We start from the raw sequence: 7,973 nt of genomic DNA on the forward strand, positions 1-7,973 counted from the left end.
TTGCGGTGGTAGAAATAGTTTTTCGTGGTGCTCCTGGATGTTTTAGGGGTACGTGGATATATATAGGAGGAAGAAGTAGGTCGGTGGACGCTCGAGGGGCCCACGAGGGTGGGGGGCGCGCCCACCCCCAGGGGGCGCGCCGTGCACCCTCTCGTGGCCGCCTCGTTTGTTGCTTGACGTCCACTCCAAGTCCCCTGGATTGTGTTTGTTCCAAAAAGATCGCTCCCGAAGGTTTCACTCCGTTTGGACTGCGTTTGATATTCCTTTCCTTCGAAACACTGAAATAGGCAAAAAACAGCAATTCAGGTTGGGCCTCCGGTTAGTAGGTTAGTCCCAAAAATGACATAAAAGTGTAGAGTAAAGCCCATAAACATCCAAAACGGGTAATATAATAGAACGGAACAATAAAAAATTATAGATACGTTGGAGACGTATCAATGCATAGCAACAAGAGGTGAGAGTGTCGCCCACATACCCTCGTAGACTGTAAGCGGGAGCGTTATGACAATGCGGTTGATGTAGTCGTACGTCTTCACGATCGACCGATCCAAGTATCAAACGTTCGGCACCTACACGTTCTATACATGTTCAGCTCATGTTTAGCTCGGTGACATCCCACGAACTCACGATCCAGTAGAGCTTCGAGGGAGAGTTCCGTCAGCATGATGGCGTGATGACGGTGTTGATGAAGCTACCGACGCAGGGCTTTGCCTAAGCACCGCTACCATATGACCGAGGTGGATTATGGTGGAGGGGGGCACCGCACACGGCTAAAGATCAATGATCAACTTGTGTGTCCCCTTGGGGTGCCCCTCCCCAGTATATAAAGGAGTAGAGGAGGGGGAGGCTGCCGGCCAGGAGGAGGGCGCGCTAAGGGGAGTCCTACTCCCACTGGGAGTAGGATTCCCTCCTTCCAAGTTGGAGTAGGAGAGGTAGGAAGGAGGAGGGAGAGAAGAAGGAAAGGGGAGCTGGCCCCCTCACCCAATTAGGATTGGGCTTGGGGGGGAGCGCCCCCTCCTAGGCTTCCTCCTCCTCTATTCCACTAAGGCCCAATAAGGCCCATACACTTACCAGGGGATTTCGGTAACCTCTCGGTACTCCGGTGAAATCCCGATTTCACCCGGAACCATTCCGAAGTCCAAATATAGTTGTCCAATATATCGATCTTTATGTCTCGGCCATTTCGAGACTCCTCGTCATGTCCGTGATCATATCCGGGACTCTGATCAAAACACGTAAACTCATAATACCGATCGTCACCGAACGTTAAGCGTGCAGACCCTACGGGTTCGAGAACTATGTAGACATGACCGAGAGACGTCGCCGGTCAATAACCAATAGCGGAACCTGGATGCTCATATTGGCTCCTACATATTCTACAAAGATCTTTATCGGTCAAACCGCATAACAACATACGTTGTTCCCTTTGTCATCGGTATGTTACTTGCCCGAGATTCGATCGTCGGTATCTCAATACCTAGCTCAATCTCGTTACCGGCAAGTCTCTTTACTCGTTCTTTAATGCATCATCCTGCAACTAACTTATTAGTCACATTGCTTGCAAGGCTTATAGTGATGTGCATTACCGAGAGGGCCCAAAGATACCTCTCCGACAATCTGAGTGACAAATCCTAATCTCGATCTACGCCAACTCAACAAGTACCATCGGAAACACCTGTAGAGCATCTTTATAATCACCCAGTTACATTGTGACGTTTGATAGCACACAAAGTGTTCCTCCGGTAATCGGGAGTTGCATAATCTCATAGTCATAGGAACATGTATAAGTCATGAAGAAAGCAATAGCAGTAAACTAAAACGATCAAGTGCTAAGCTAACGGAATGGGTCAAGTCAATCACATCATTCTCCTAATGATGTGATCCCGTTTATCAAATTACAACTCATGTCTATGGTTAGGAAACCTTAACCATCTTTGATCAACGAGCTAGTCAAGTAAAGGCATACTAGTGACACTTTATTGTCTATGTATTCAAATCTGTATTATGTTTCCGTTAATACAATTCTAGCATGAATAATAAACATTTATCTTGAAATAAGGAAATAAATAATAACTTTATTATTGCCTCTAGGGCATATTTCCTTCACCCGATTGGTTTTTGGTGGCTACAGAGGCTTGCGGCGGCAGAACTCCCGGTCTATTGTGCTCCTGGCTATTTTCGGGGTATATGGGTATATATAGGCAAAAGAAGTCGGTCAGGAGAGCCACGAGGGTGGGGGCGTGCCCAGGGGGGTAGGGCGCGCCCTGGACCCTCATGGCCACCTCATTGCTTCCCTAATGTCTACTCCAAGTCTCCTGGATTGTGTTTGTTCCAAAAATAACTCCCCAAAGGTTTCATTCCATTTGGACTCCGTTTCATATTCCTTTTCTACGAAACACTGAAATAGGCAAAAACATCAATTTGGACTGGGCCTCCGGTTAATAGGTTAGTCCCAAAATAATATAAAAGTGTATAGTAAAGCCCATTAAACATCCAAAACAAGTAATATAATAGCATGGAACAATCAAAAAGTATAGATACATTGGATACGTATCAAGCATCCCCAAACTTAATTCCTGCTCGTCCTTGAGTAGGTCAATGATAAAAACAGAATTTTTGATGTGGAATGCTACCTAGCATATTTCTCAATGTAATTTTCTTTATTGTGGCATGAATGTTCAGATCCAAATGATTCAAGATAAAAGTTCATATTGACATAAAAATAGTAATACTTCAAGCATACTAACAAGTAATCATGTCTTATCAAAATAACATAGCCAAAGAAAGCTTATCCCTACAAAATCATACAGTTAGGCCATGCTTCATTTTTATCACACAAAATGGTCCCATCATGCACAACCCCGGTTTCAGCCAAGCAATTGGTTCATACTTTTTAACGTGCTTCAGCTTTTTCAACCCTCGCGCAATACATGAGCGTAAGCCATGGATATAGCACTATGGGTGGAATAGAGTATGCTGAGAGGGATTGTGTGAGAAGACAAAAAAGGAGAAAGTCTCACATTGACGCGGCTAATCGACAGGCTATGGAGATGCCCATCAATTGATGTCAATGCGAGGAGTAGGGATTGCCATGGAACGGATGCACTAGAGCTAAAAATGTATGAACGCTCAAAAGGAAACTAAGTGGGTGTGCATCCAACTTGCTTGCTCACGAAGACCTAGGGCACTTTGAGGAAGCCCATCATTGGAATATACAAGCCAAGTTCTATAATGAAAAATACCCACTAGTATGTGAAAGTAACAACCTAGGAGACTCTCTATCATGAAGATCATGGTGCTACTTTGAAGCACAAGTGTGGAAAAAGGATAGTAACATTGTCCCTGCTCTCTTTTTCTCTCATTTTTTTGGTGGGCTTCTCTGGCCTCTTTTTTTATTTGGGCTTCTTTGGCCTCTTTTATTTTTCATAAAGTACGGAGTCTCATCCCGACTGGTGGGGGAATCATAGTCTCCATCATCCTTCCCTCACAAGGGACAATGCTCTAATAATGAAGATCATCACACTTTTATTTATTTACAACTCAAGAATTACAACTTAATACTTAGAACAAAATATGACTCTATGTGAATGCCTCTGGCGGTGTACCGGGATATGCAATGAATCAAGAGCGACATGTATGAAAGAATTATAAAGGTGGATTTGCCACAAATACTATGTCAACTACATGATCATGCAAAAGCAATATGACAATGATGGAACGTGTCATAATAAACGGAACGGTGGAAAGTTGCATGGAAATATATCGTCGAATGGCCATGGAAATGCCATAATAGGTAGGTATGGTGGCTGTTTTGAGGAAGATATAAGGAGGTTTATGTGTGATAGAGCATATCGTATCACGGGGTTTGGATGCACTGGCGAAGTTTGCACCAACTCTCAAGGTGAGAAAGGGCAATGTACGGTATCGTAGAGGCTAGCAATGATGGAAGGGTAAGAGTGCGTACAATCCATGGACTCACATTAGTCATAAAGAACTCATATACTTATTGCAAAAGTTTATTAGCCCTCGAAGCAAAGTACTACTATGCATGCTCCTAGGGGAAGGGTTGGTAGGAGTTAACCATCGCGCGATCCCGACCTCCACTAATAAGGAAGGCAATCAAAGGACACCCCATGCTTCAAATTTGTCACACAATGTTCACCATACGTGCATGCTACGGGACTTGCCAACTTAAACACAAGTATTTCTCAATTTCATAATTACCCAGCTAGCATGACTCTAACATTACCACCTTTATATCTCAAAACAATTATCAAGTATCAAATTTATCATAGTGTTTAATGCACTCTATACGAAAGTTTTTATTTTACCCAACTTGGATGCCCATCATATTAGGACTAATTTTATAACCAAAGCAAATTACCATGTTGTTCTAAAAGACTCTCAAAATAATATAAGTGAAGCATGAGAGATCAATAATTTCTATAAAATAAAACCACCGCCATGCTCTAAAAAGATACTCCCTCCATCCCATAATGTAAGATATTTTTTATCTCTATTGTAGTGTCAAAAAATGTCTTACATTATGGGACAGAGGGAGTATAAGTGAAATACTAGAGCAAATGACAAACTACTCCAAAAGATATAAGTGAAGATCAATGAGTAGTTGAATAATTATGCAACTATGTGAAAACTCTCTAACATTTAAGAATTTAAGATCTTGGGATATTATTCAAACAGCAAGAAAAACAAAATAAAATGACGCTCCAAGCAAAACACATATCATGTGGTGAATAAAAATATAGCTCCAAGTAAAGTTACCGATGAACGAAGACGAAAGAGGGGATGCCTTCCGGGGAATCCCCAAGCTTAGTCTTTTGGTTGTCCTTGAATTTTACCTTGGGGTGCCTTGGGCATCCCCAAGCTTAGGCTCTTGCCACTCCTTATTCCATAGTCCATCGAATCTTTACCCAAAACTTGAAAACTTCACAACACAAAACTCAACAGAAAACTCGTAAGCTCCATTAGCATAAGAAAATAAATCACCACTTAGGTAATGTTGTGAACTCATTCTAAATTCATATTGTTGTAATATCTACTGTATTCCAACTTCTCTATGGTTCATACCCTCTGATACTACTCATAGATTCATCAAAAAAAGCAAACAACACATAGAAAACAGAATCTGTCAAAAACAGAACAATCTGTAGTAATCTGCATCATTCGAATACTTATGTTACTCCAAAAATTCTGAAATAAATTGGTGGACCTCAGGAATTTGTCTATTAATTATATGAAAAAAGAATCAACCTAAAATCACTCTCCAGTAAAAAAGTGGCAGCTAATCTCGGGAGCACAAAAGTTTCTGTTTTTTTTACAGCAAGATCGCATAGACTTCACCCAAGTCTTCCCAAAGGTTCTACTTGGCACAAACACTAATTAAAACATAAAACCACATCTAAACAGAGGATAGATGAATTATTTATTAATAAACAGTAGCAAAAATCAAATAATAAAAATAGAATTGGGTTGCCTCCCAACAAGCGCTAACGTTTAACGCCCCTAGCTAGGCATGATGATTTCAATGATGCTCACATAAAAGATAAGAATTGAAACATAAAGAGAGAATCATGAAGAATATGACTAGCATATTTAAGTCTAAACCACTTCCTACACATAGGGATTTTGTGAGCAAACAACTTATGAGAACAATAATCAACTAGCATAGGAAGGCAAAACAAGCATAACTTTAAAACTTTAAGCACATAGAGAGGGAACTTGATATTATTGCAATTCCTACAAGCATATATTCCCCCCTCATAATAATTTTCAGTAGAATCATGAATGAATTCAACAATATAACCATCACATAAAGCGTTCTTTTCATGATCTACAAGAATAGAAAATTTACTATTCTCCACATAAGTAAATTTCTTCTCATGAATAGTAGTGGGAGCAAACTCAACCAAATAATTATCATGTGAGGCATAATACAATTGAAAACTAAAATAATGATAACAAGTTTCATGGTTATCATTATTATTAATAGCATACAAGTCATCACAATAATCATCATAGATAACAACTTTGTTCTCATAATCAATGGAATCTCTTCCGAAATAGTGGATTCATCACTAAATAAAGTCATGACCTCTCCAAATCCACTTTCATTAATATAATCATCATAAATAGGAGGCATGCTTTCATCATAATAAATATTCTCCTCAAAATTTGGGGGACTAAACATATCATCTTCATCAAACATTGCATCCCCAAGCTTGTGGCTTTGCATATCATTAACATCATGGGTATTCAAAGAATTCATACTAACAACATTGCAATCATGCTCATCATTCACATATTTTATGCCAAGCATTCTATGTAATTCTTCTTCTAGTACTTGAGCACAGTTTTCCTTCCCATCATTTTCACGAAAGACATTAAAAAGATGAAGCATATGAGGCACCCTCAATTCCATTTTTTTTGTAATTTTCTTCTATAGACTAAACTAGTGATAAAACAAGAAACAAAAAGATTCGATTGCAAGATCTAAAGATATACCTTCAAGCACTCACCTACCCGGCAACGGCGCCAGAAAAGAGCTTGATGTCTACTACACAACCTTCTCCTTGTAGACGTTGTTGGGCCTCCAAGTGCAGAGGTTTGTAGGACAGTAGCAAATTCCCCTCAAGTGGATGACCTAAGGTTTATCAATCCGTGGGAGGCGTAGGTTGAAGATGGTCTCTCTCAAGCAACCCTGCAACCAAATAACAAAGAGTCTCTTGTGTCCCCAACACACCCAATACAATGGTAAATTGTATAAGTGCACTAGTTTGGCGAAGAGATGGTGATACAAGTGCAATATGGATGGTAGATATAGGTATTTGTAATATGAAAATACAAAAACAACAAGGTAGCAAGCGATGAAAGTGATCACAAGCGGTAATGCAATGCTAGGAAACAAGGCCTAAGGTTCATACTTTCACTAGTGCAAGTTCTCTCAACAATAATAACACAACTAGATCATATAACTATCCCTCAACATGCAACAAAGAGTCACTCCAAAGTCACTTAATAGCGGAGAACAAACAAAGAGATTATTGTAGGGTACGAAACCACCTCAAAGTTATCCTTTCTGATCGATCTATTCAAGAGTCCGTAGTAAAATAACACGAAGCTATTCTTTCTGTTCGATCTATCATAGAGTTCGTACTAGAATAACACCTTAAGACACAAATCAACCAAAACCCTAATGTCACCTAGATACTCCAATGTCACCTCAAGTATCCGTGGGCATGATTATACGATATGCATCACATAATCTCAGATTCATCTATTCAACCAACACAAAGAACTTCAAAGAGTGCCCCAAAGTTTCTACCAGAGAGTCAAGACGAAAACGTGTGCCAACCCCTATGCATAAGTTCACAAGGTCACTGAACCCGCAAGTTGATCACCAAAGCATACATCAAGTATATCACGTGAATATCCCATTGTCACCACAGATAAGCGCATGCAAGACATACATCAAGTGTTCTCAAATCCTTAAAGACTCAATCCAATAAGATAACTTCAAAGGGAAAACTCAATCCCTTACAAGAGAGTAGAGGGGGAGAAACATCATAAGATCCAACTATAATAGCAAAGCTTGCGATACATCAAGATCGTGCCAAATCAAGAACACAAGAGAGAGAGATCAAACACATAGCTACTTGTACATACCCTCAGCCCTGAGGGTGAACTACTCCCTCCTCGTGATGGAGAGCGCCGGGACGATGAAGATGGCCACCGGTGATGGATCCCCCATCCGGCAGGGTGCCGGAACAGGGTCCCGATTGGTTTTTGGTGGCTACAAAGGCTTTTAGCGGCGGTACTCCCGATCTATTGTGCCCCCGGCTGTTTTTGGGGTATATGGGTGTATATAGGCGAAAGAAGTCGGTTAAGGGAGCCATGAGGGGCCCACGATGGTGGGGGCACGCCCAGGGGGTAGGGCGCGCCCTAGACCCTCGTGG

The sequence above is a fragment of the Triticum dicoccoides genome, chromosome 3B (genome assembly GCF_002162155.2).
Source record: "Triticum dicoccoides isolate Atlit2015 ecotype Zavitan chromosome 3B, WEW_v2.0, whole genome shotgun sequence".
Lineage (NCBI taxonomy): Eukaryota > Viridiplantae > Streptophyta > Magnoliopsida > Poales > Poaceae > Triticum > Triticum dicoccoides.